Raw genomic sequence first — 12,195 nt, 5'->3', positions numbered from 1 at the left:
CTTGCATCCACCTGAATATCCTCTAACGGAACCACTGCCGATTCATTGGTTATACACTTCCTCAACTGCGACACATGAAAAGTGTCGTGAATCTGTCCCAACTCTGCTGGCAACTCCATCCGATAGGCTACCCAGCCTACCCTCGCAATCACACGAAATGAACCTATAAACCGGGGCCCCAACTTGCCCTTCTTCTTGAACCGAATCACTCCTTTCCAAGGAGAAACCTTCAGGAGAACGAAGTCGCCGACCTGAAATTCAAGCTCGGACCGGCGCCTGTCCGCATAGCTCTTTTGTCGGCTCTGGGCGGTCAATAACCTCTATCTGACCCGTTGTATCTGCTCTGTCGTCTGAATCACGATCTCTGTACTGCCCATCACTCTCTGCCCAACCTCACCCCAACAAATGGGAGTCCAACACCTCCTACCATACAACAGCTCAAAGGGCGGCATACCGATGCTCGAATGATGGCTGTTATTGTAGGAAAACTCTACCAAAGGTAAATACGTATCCCAGCTACCCCCAAAATCCAATACACATGCACGAAGCATGTCCTCAAGCGTCTGAATCGTCCGCTCACTCTGGCCGTTTGTCTGGGGGTGATATGCGGTACTAAAATGCAGCTTAGTACCCAACTCCTCATGAAATCTCTTCCAGAATCGGGAAGTGAAGCGCACATCACGGTCCGAAACAATCGAGATCGGCACCCCATGCCGAGATACCACTTCTCTCACATAAACATCCGCCAACTTCTCCGCCGAAGAACTCTCACTGATGGCAAGAAAGTGAGCACTCTTCGTCAACCTATCCACAATCACCCAAATTGCATCAACTCCTCTGGCACTCCTCGGCAATTTGGTGATGAAATCCATAGTGATCTGTTCCCACTTCCACTCGGGAACCTCCAATGGCTGCAACTTGCCATGCGGTCTCTGGTGCTCGGGCTTCACCCTTCGACAGGTCAAACACCTCTCGACAAACCATGCGACGTCCCTCTTCATACAAGGCCACCAATACTCTTTCCTCAAATCCAAATACATTTTTGTAGCCCCGGGATGGATCGAAAATTTCGATATATGAGCTTCCTCCATCAATGTAGTACGCGTACCGCCCACAAACGGTACCCAAATCCGGCCCTGAAAAGTCATAAGCCCTCGACTATCCGACACAAACTTAGAAACCAAACCAACGACCCGTTCTCTCTTCTGCATCTCCGGATGCACAGCCTCGGCCTGTGCCCCACGAATGGCGTCCAGAACTAGAGCTATCACGGTCAGTCTCAAACATACATTTCGCAGTGGAGTACTTTCCGCCCTGCGACTCAATGCGTCGGCTACCACATTAGCCTTGCCCGGGTGGTACAAGATCTCACAATCATAATCCTTGACCACATCTAACCACCTCCTCTGCCGCATATTTAGGTTAGGCTGATCCATCAAGTACTTCAAGCTCTTATGGTCCGTGTATATCGTACAACGAACCCCATACAAGTAGTGTTGCCAAATCTTGAGAGCGAACACCACTGCCCCCAACTCTAAATCATGTGTAGGATATCTCGTCTCATGAGGCTTCAACTGCCTCGATGCATATGCTATCACATGTCCCTTCTGCATCAGCACCGCTCCCAGCCCTAAAATCGATGCATCACAGAATACCACAAAATCTTCCATCCCTTCAGGAAGAGCTAATATCGGAGCTTCGCACAACCTTTGGCGAAGCGTCTCAAAGGAGGTCTGCTGCTCGGGACCCCATAAAAATGTAACACCCTTCCGGGTCAATCTGGTAAGTGGCACTGCGATCTTGGAGAAATCCTTGATAAACCTCCGATAGTACCCTGCCAACCCAAGGAAGCTCCTGATCTCAGAGGGTGACTTTGGCACCTCCCATCTCATCACCGCGTCAACCTTGGCCGGATCGACCAATATCCCTTTCTGATTAACGAGGTGCCCCAGAAACTGGACCTCCCGCAACCAGAAATCGCACTTGGAAAACTTTGCATAAAGTTTCTCCGATCTCAAAACTCCAAGAACTTCCCTTAAATGCTCCTCATGCTGCTCTCTAGATCTCGAATATACCATAATATCATCGATAAACACAATCACCGACCAATCCAACATCGGCCTGCATACCCTGTTCATGAGGTCCATGAACACAGCCGGGGCATTGGTGAGCCCAAAAGGCATCACCACAAACTCATAATGCCCATAACGCGTCTTGAATGCTGTCTTCTGGACATCCTCGTCCCGCACTCTCACCTGATGATAGCCCGACCTCAAATCGATCTTGGAGAACCAAGATGCTCCCTGTAACTGATCGAATAAATCGTCGATCCTCGGCAACGGGTAACGGTTCTTGACCATCAGCTTATTCAATTCTCGGTAATCAATACACATTCGATGCGAGCCATCCTTCTTCTTCACAAACAGAATGGGTGCTCCCCACGGCGAGCTACTCGGCCGAATAAACCCCTTCCCCAGCAGCTCCTAAAGCTGCGAGGATAACTCTTGCATCTCTGGAGGTGCAAGACGATAAGGCACCTTAGCGATAGGCGCGGCTCCCGAAACCAAATCGATACTGAACTCCACTTGCCTCACGGGAGGCACACCCGGTAATTCTTCGGGAAAAACATCTGGAAACTCACGCACCACCGGAACTTCATCCACTAAACTCAGTCTCTCGGAGATCACTCGCGTATCCATCACATACGCCACAAAACCCTTACAGCCCTGCTGTAAACACTGCCTCACCCTAACGGCCGAACAAAAGGCTGATCCAGAACGTGTACCCTCGCCGTATACCGAAAGAACCCCCCCACTAGGGTCTCGTATGGTCACCAGCTGACGCTCGCAGTCGATAACCGCGCCGAATCGGCTCGACCAGTCCATGCCCACTATGACACAGACATCACCCATCGCAATAGGAACCAGATCGATCGGAAACTCAACCCCAAAAATCTCTAACACACATCCCCGGAGGACCTCCGTGGCACAAATCACTCTGTCGGCCGCTATGGAAACCCGCAGAGGCCAACTCAATGCCTCACGACTAACACTGATATGCTGACTAAAGGCCAAAGATACAAAAGACCGACTCGCACCCGAGTCAAATAACACTAAAGCAGGCACAGAGTTCACAAGGAAGGTACCTATGCATAACATAATATAAGAATAATATCTCAACACCAAAAATAAATATATAGAAGGAAACGTACCAGCCACAACGTTGGGTGCAGCGCGGACCTCTTCCGCAGTCAGCTGAAAGGCTCTCCCTCGAGCTCTCGGTGCCTCGGCCTTCACGGGCCGACTTTCTGTAGCTCTGATGGCGGCGGGAGCAGATCCTTGAGATGCTCCGCGCAGCAGCGGACACTCCGCCTTCCGGTGTCCGGTCTGGTTGCAGTGAAAACACACTGCAAACCCCTTGGGGCAGTCCTTGGCCATATGGCCCTCCTTGCCACATTTGTAGCAAGATCCTGCTCGACAGACTCCATCGTGACCCTTGCCGCACTTCCCGCAAGTGCGGCCCTTCTGGCTCCCGGGTTTGGGATCAGCGGGCTTGGCCCGCTTGGCTGTCGGCTGCCGATCCCTCCCCAGAGACTCCGCCTCCTCCCTGGCCTGAGTCTCAAGCTCAATCTCCCTCTTCCGGGCATTTGCCTGAAGCTCAGCAAATGTCCGATACGAGGAGTTCGTGGCGAACTCCCGAATATCCCGTCTCAAAATGCTCAAGTAACGGCTCATACGTGCCTGTTTAGTGGACACGTGCTCAGGGCAGAACATCGCCCTCTCATGAAACATCCTCGTGATCGTTGTAACTGACTCAGTACCCTGCTTGAGGGTCAGAAACTCCTGTGCCAAACGCTCCCTCTCCACCTGGGGAACGTACTCATCTCGGAACATGGTAGTGAACCTCTCCCAGGTCACTACCGAAAGCTCAGCAGGCGTGAAATGCGCCGTCACAAACTTCCACCAGTCCTTCGCTCCCAAGCGAAGCTGGTTCAGCGCGAACCGAACCTTCAGATGCTCAGGGGATGAGCAAGTGAAGAAGCACCCCTCCATATCAGATATCCACCTCATAGCTGCCACCGGATCCTGTGTACCATCAAACTCTGGTGGTTTGGTGTTGCTGAACTCCCGAAACAGTGACGCATCACCTCCCTGGGGTCTCGCCGCAGCGATCGCTGCAGTAGCCGCTGCAACAGCAGCCTCAGAAAGAGCGGCATAACGCTCGTCAAATGTCTCAATCAGTGCGGTCTTAATAGACCCGAACATCTCTGGTATCTCAGCTCTGATGACCGCAGCCACCTCCTCATGAATGATCTGTCAAATCTCCTCATCACTAGCTCCGGCACCCTCCGACATATGACGTGTCCTCACCATGATCAACCTCTGAAATACAACATGCGATAAATTAGAATTCACTTGAACATTCTTACACTCGAAAATCCACCCCTCCTTGATTCTTGGTATCCCAAGATTCTTATTTGGACTGTGTACTGCCCCGCTGCTTTCAGTAGTACGGGCCCAATACTACTGTCCACACCGTCTCAGTACACACCCCAAACCTTCCTCTTCGAATCCCAATTTCCAAGTACTCTATCATGCGTAGACCACTCTCTAATAGATCTCTCATAAACCCCTTGCTGCTACCTACTCATTCTTAGCATCTCATAGCAGCTCACCCCTCCCTAGGCTAAGGCATCACAAATCAGGCCACTCTAGTCCTATTAGCAATACCTAGCCTACTCTAGCATGCAGATACATCATATCAATATTAATATCACGTAATATAAAGGTATTTTGGGAATTCACCGTTCGGGCGCTGACTGATCGTACACACGTTTCTTCCTGGAATTTGTTTCTTTTTCAAGAAAATCTTTTACTCTTAGAAAAGTTAGGTTTTCTTTTGAAAATATCTTTCCAATTCCTCAGTTTGAGTTCAAATACACCCGAAGGTGTACCCGAATCCCTCAAACCAAGGCTCTGATACCATATTGTAACACCGTAAATTTCAAAACAAATTTTTCAATTTTCTTATAAAACATAATTCGATTAATATTCATCAAACAACCATATTAATTATCCAATATAGGTTAATACAAAATCCCAAGATCACAATGTAAAAACTCCGAGTGTGTGTGTACGGATCAAGCCGGCGCCTTCCCGCGGTCGTCACTAGTACCTGAAACAATAACATCAAACACTGTAAGCACAAGGCTTAGTGAGTTCCCCAAAATACCACATATAACACATATTAGCCACTCGAGGCTATAACTCGGTGGGTCCGTGCACCCAAACTCTGTGAACCCTCAGGTTCTAGCTCTGATAAACATGCACTACATAAATCACATATAAATAATGCAGTACAACACATAACATACATAGCATACAAATACTCTATCACATAACTCTGGTTACCTACTCAAGGTAATATAGTATAGTGAGAAGACTCACCTCGCGTATCTCGGTATCTCATGAATCCTGGAAATCCCTCGTGCTCGATCCTCCGAGCTCTAATCCTCCTATAACATTATATGTTTCTAATTAACACTTTATATCTCTAAGGTTGACTATCCATAAGAAGTCAACACAGGTCAACTCTGGTCAACGGTCAACGGTCAACTCTGATCGGACTCGGCGAGTACCATGGTGACTCGGCGAGTCTAGACGTTTTCACCAATCCTCTGAAATCTCCTTACTACACGTCGAGTATTCCCCCCCCCCCTTTACTCGACGAGTTTCACCTGAATGAATCGCGGGGCCACCCCGACTCAACTCGCCGAGTCTCAAGGACAACTCGGCGAGTCCAAGTTTGACTCAGTCCACTTGTCATCCCTCTCCAACTCACCCTGACTCACTGAGTCTACCCATGACTCGATTGGACCACTCGCTGAGCAGTCCCAAGGCAATCTTCAAGCTACTCGCCGAGTCGGATGAACAGACTCGGCGAGTCCATGCCATGCAACCACTCCAACTTGCTTCTAAGGTCAGATCTGTTTCCGAAAACTATAGATCTGGCCTCCGTCGACTGATTCATCACGTAAAGATCCTATCTTGGTGCTCATAACACACCTTATAGCTCATAAATGGAGTTTTTGACCTAAGGCATGAGGATTCCAATCCAAAGCCTCCATTAATTCCCAAAAAGCTTGGGTAAAGGGACACTCTGGACCTCTAAGGGTCCAGATCTATGGTTCAAACCTCATAAGGGACCAAGAGGACACTAAATCTTGCCATAAATGGGTTCAACAAACCCTAAATCTAGATAAACAATCAACAAGGAAGAAGGTAACTCGGATCTATTACCACAAAAGTGTTGCTCTGGACTCCAAACCCACAGAAGTGGCTCCTCTTGCTTTCCCTTGGCTAGCTCTTCTCCTTCCTTGCAACAATAGCACCTCCAAGGTCAATAATGGCCTCCTACTTAGCTCCAAATGCTCACACTCGATTAGGGTTTCACTCAAGGGGCTGGTGAGCACAAATGACGGCCATTAGGCCCTTTAAATAAGTCTCAAACCCGAGAAATTAGGGTTTCATTACACAGTGCTGACTCGCCGAGTCCATATCCTGGACTCGTCGAGTCCAGGCGCGATCCCGCGTCCAAATCCGCGTCCCTACTCGGCGAGTCTGAGCTCCAACTCGCCGAGTCCCCCCACAAATCAACAAAATAAAATAAACAAGATACCTGATAAAAATCCGGCTGTTACACTGAACCTTACAACTGATAACCCAACATATAGATTCCTTAATCCATAACTTGTTGAAGTAGAGATCTTACACATATACACTAACGATTCCTAATGCGAGTCTCAACCAAAAGCCAACTCGATACATAACTCATAACCGAATACCCAAGGACTTGAACTTGCATTTCACCCAAAATCTTCTGATACAAGACAACCATTCAATCAACTGGGATATAAAAATCCCCAAACCACCGCTGAGACTACCAGTCTTGCACCTGGTCCAGCCACCAGGTTCCTGAGAGTCCAATTAATAAGGCTACCAGGCTCACCATTTTGATTTTTTTTCTTGTTATTTTATTCACGTTCTTTATTATATAATCTATCGATCTTAATTTTTATTCTCACAATTAGTTTCAGAGCAGGAGATAGTGGAATTCGCTATTCTTCTATCGAGTACTATTATGGTTTTACATTTTTCTTGGATAAGTTCTTATTGTCTCAATCATCTCAATCGATTGTAGACTTTAGATCTAGATCTCTTAATATCCCTTGAACTCGATTCAAGTTTTAGATATCTGTTTTTTTATTAGTTTTTGTGAACTTTTGACAATATGTAGAACGAAGGTCCTCATTCTCTTTTGTTCAATATCTCTAGTAGTATTGGATCTAAGACAAGAATTCTGATCCTCTTCCCACTGGATTATGAAGTATTGGCATTGCACGTTGAAGATTACGTTCTTGGTACTGAAGAACATGGTTCGACTATATGGTATGCAATGACGCAGGAGACATACTCGCATACGACAAAAAGGAAGGTAATAGAGACTTAGGCTGATTACGATGTTGTTATTCTTGAACACATTGTTGTTCCTTGGGGTGAAAAGAATAAGTTAATGAGCAACATAAAGGCAATGAGAATTATACAGTTTGCACTTCCTCCAGACACTTTTCTTCTCACAAGTAGATGTGATATTGTTGGGTCAAAAAATGGTTTATACATTGCTTTTCTAGGCTTTTGTAGTTTTTGATCTATGGCCGAAAACAATCTTGGGTTTTGTTGTAGCGTGGACCAAAATCTCATGTGATTTTGTTCTAGATATTGGGTTTTGGGCTTGGGATTTAGTCCATATTTATAAATAGGGTGGAAGAGGCATATTTTAGGAGTCTAGACCAAGGAAGGGACGTTTTCGGTCAAGAGAGGAGCCATCATTGTCATACTTAGTGTTCTAGAGAGAGAAAGTAAGAGAGAACAAGTGTGTGTGTAGGTGTGAATCTTGTGTAACCGAATCATCATTCAAATCATTGAATACATTGAAGATTCATCTAGTTCTTGTTCTTTTTATTCTCCATTTGATCTTGCATCATCCACTTGATTGGGATTCCATTCCATCAAGTGGATTGGATTGATACATCAAGCGAATTTGGGGACTTACTGTTGGTATCAGAGCTTGGAACGTATCAATTGTTTTTGGCAAAATCTTGAACGTTTTTGGACTTTTTCTTGAATGTTATGGCGTTTTTAATTAGTTTATATTGGGGGTTTGTTCTTTGTGTTCTTCATAAAAATTAGTTTTTGATCGAGTTTTGCATCAAAAAGTTGAAAAATCATGTTTTTTGGTCGTAACCAGCGAGGACGAGGGGCATTTTCGAGGTGTTTTGGTCGGAAGATCATATTCAGTCAACAGGTTCTCCCTATTTAAAGAACATCATGGCTTCATTTATGGCCACCTTTACCAGCCTCTAACCCTCCCATAAACCCTAATCTCGTGTGAGTGGCTTGTGTGTTTGTTATTGCAAGTTTTGAGTGTTCTGGTTTGTGTAGTTGAAGAAGGAGGTTAGAGAAGAAGAAGAAGGTGCTAGCAAGCTTGAAGATGCAAAAACTTCCTAGCATTGTGCATCATTTTCAGGTATAAAGTTTATGCCATGGCAAGGATTCTTCTAGATCTCTTTGGTTTAAGACTTATGAGCTAAAAGTCCCCAAGTTTGGACCTTTATTAGTTTGGTACTCTCTTGAGGGTTTAAGATGTTCTTTCAAGCATATTAGGGCATTTAGATTCATAAAAATGCTTGCTTGATCTTCCCCTTTGGCTCATACATGAGTAAAGTTGGTTAGAATAGATGAAATGATGCTTTGAGCCTTTCCCTGCCTTACAATGGCTTAAAGCCCGCAACTTTATAGATTAGAAGGTCTTAAATTAGTCAGATACGTGGTTGGGTTGGATATCTTAAGGGATTAAGACACTAACTTAGTAGATTTAGAGACCGATGGAGTACGTCGGGCATACTCCCGGCTACGCACAACGTAGCCTGATCCTTCCCCCATGAATTCTGACCATGTTTTATGCCCAACATAAGGAGTTGTACGCTCAACATACGCTCTAAGTGTTGACTTTTGTTGACTTTCACCTTTGGTCAAGTTTTAGGGTTTTTGGACCATGAGAAGGGCAAAATGGTCGTTTTCTCTTAGAGGTTTTAGCCATGGGTTTTGGACTAGCAAGTAAGGTTTTTGACCTTAATTATTAATTAGGGTTAATTATTTTGTTGACTAAGCAGAGTTTAGATCCGACAGTTTGGGTGCTAGGTTTTTGTGTCGTCAGTATCAGGTGAGTCTCCTCACTTACTCTTACCTTTTTGGTAGGATAATTGTATTTATGATGACCAGAGTGGTCTAGATGTTATGACTATGTTATGTTTCTATATGTGACTGGGGCTACTGATAGCCAACCAGGGTTGCTGATAACTCATTGGGTGTGCTATTAGCTCATCGGGACTGCTGATAGTCCCTAGGGTTGCTGATAACCCATAGTTGTTTGGTATGTTGTGTTGTATGTGGTATCTTGGGGAACTCACTAAGCTTTATGCTTACAGTTGTTGATTTATATGTGATAGGTACTTCTTAGGACTGTAGGAAGGCGAAAGTCTGATTGTACACACATGCGCTGGGGAATTTACTACTGGGACATGTTTATGAACTCTGATAATTATGATGCTAGTTTTTTTGGATAATCATGTATTTGATAACTTGGTTGTGAAAATTTGATTTTGGTAAATTAAAAATGAAATTTTTTGTCTAAAATTTTAGTTGTTACAGATGCAATCAACTAGCACATGACCTAAGTAAATTAAAATTTTTGATTTTGGTCTCCTCTCAAGGCAATCAAACCACAAGAATCATTTTGTGTATTCCCATACTGCCGTATTTGTTACCAAAAACCACAACTATCTAGCTCCATGTTGAGTCTACATTCCAATTCTAAAAATCTCATGCATGCCTTCTTTACCCTCTGAACACAGAAATCCGGAAGAACATATCTCTATTCGAAGATAGTGATATCCCAATCTATCTGTCGATCACTCAGCCTCCGACGACAATCCTCGAGTCGATCATCACATTCGCTTCCTTCTTGAGTCCTGCGACTCAACTGACACTACCTCGAGCAAGGGCCTCGAGACCTCGAAATCAACTAACTCATCTAGGTCTGCACCATTCGAAACCCAAACTGACATGGCTACTAAGGTCCAAGAAATCACCAAACCCATCCAGAGTCTGAACAACCATAACCGTTAATTTGATAAGGACGGAAACACACTGTAGTGAACTACGGTGGTAAATCATACAATCTACCCTCCATCAGCTCCGTAAAATCCCTTAAAGAAAGCTTTCATTTACTAGCATATGACCACATTTCAATTGGACTTGTTATTAAGCCCGACTTAGTCTAAATTTGACTTTAATGTTGGCACAAGGCTAATTAAATGATAATAACGAGTGATGATGGTCGTGTGTTGAGGCGGGTTTATTCATCGTATATTTTCAACTAATAAACTAATACAAAAGATTGATATGTAAAATAACTTGCAAATTTTATATATTTGAGATAAACACATGCAAAAGAATTTTAAAAATAAAGTTAGAAAGATGACATAGTTATTTAAACAAACAACAAATAATTATATAATAAGATTAAAATAAGAAAAGACAAAAGTTAGGTTAAAATGGTCATTTAAAAGAGATTTAATAGATGAGGGTTGATGGTAATAGTTAGGACCAATTGTGTAATTTTTTTGCCAACAACGATGATCATTAATAATAATAAAAAAAAATTCATATCTTGTACCTAAAATGCACAACAATGCAAACTACAAGGACCTTACTTTATTTCTTTTAGAATTAAAAACTTTAGGACTAAAAATGTATTTTCTTAAACTAAGAAATTATAGAGATGGAAATTTTAATTCCTGAATTTTCTTTTAGAACTAAAAAGTATAAGGACACTTAGATACATTTTATGCATCTTTTAATACATTTATTCTATAAATTTATATAACTTTTAGATTTTTAAATCACATGCACTCTATGCATTTTCGAGAATTTTATGCAAAACTGAAAGCAAGCTTTTAGATGGATTTTAGGTGATTCGAATCTTAAAACACTATTATGATATTGACAGGAAGCTATTGTCAAAATTTCATGAAGAAATAAGTTGATATGCAAAAGTCGAAAAATTCGAAGAATCAAACAATTTCAGAGGACTCGGTCGCGTTAGGCCTTGCCTCGGTTTGACTCGACGGAGTCCGTAAAAAACATGTTTCAGAAGTCAAAAAGTAGAGAGAGAGAGAGAGAGAGAGAGATAATTTTTGTCTCTGGTCAAGTGACTCAAATGAGTCAAAGGTAACTTGGTCCACAAGCTTCTTAAAACCTATAAAAAAACAAACTAAGTGGGTGTTTGAGATAGCTTTTAAGAAAAGTTTATTAGTTTTTTAGCTTTTTAAAAAGCTAATAAGTTAAAAAAGTGTTTGTCTATTTAAAAAACGTTTTTTAAAACAACTTTTTGGATATGAAAAAGTAAATCTTTTAAAAAACTGAAAAATCCTAGCTTTTTAGTTTTTTAACCATTTTAGTTGTGAAAAAACAGCTTGTCGCATCCAAACACTTTTTAAAATCAGTTTTTCCTAAAAGCAATAAGTTAATAAGCACTTTTTTTTTTTAAAAAAAAAATCACTTTTAACATAAAAAAGCTAACCCAAACATACCCTAAATCGTTGGTAAATTTCGTCACGAAGTAGCGATAGATGGATTTTAAAGCAACAAAACGTTAAATATCAGACTTTAGAGTAACAATTCAATATTTTAGTCTTTCAATTCATAGAACTTGTTAATTCAAGTATTTGAACTATTATTTTTGGCTATGAACGACTACAAACTTCTCTTTTTCGGTTCTAGTTCGCAATTCAACTATGTGTAATTGATATTATTGGATTGACGTTTTAGATTTTACTTTTACATAGTGATTTATGTTTTCGTTTTAATAAAGTGCTTGAACTTTCTTTTTTTCATGAACGAGAGCATGAAAGAGTTTAATTTGAGTAAAATTAGTTAATTTATAAAATCCGTAATTTTTTAAAATAAATTAACACAAGTAACAAGCAATAATTGATTGTTAATTTAGGATTTAATTGGTTGTAAACATAAAATCACATAAGTTTACGCTTCTGAACTTTTAAGGATTATTCAA

The sequence above is a fragment of the Lactuca saligna genome, chromosome 7 (genome assembly GCF_052625555.1).
Source record: "Lactuca saligna cultivar CGN05327 chromosome 7, ASM5262555v1, whole genome shotgun sequence".
NCBI lineage: Eukaryota > Viridiplantae > Streptophyta > Magnoliopsida > Asterales > Asteraceae > Lactuca > Lactuca saligna.
Note: the sequence above shows the minus strand (reverse complement) of the source record.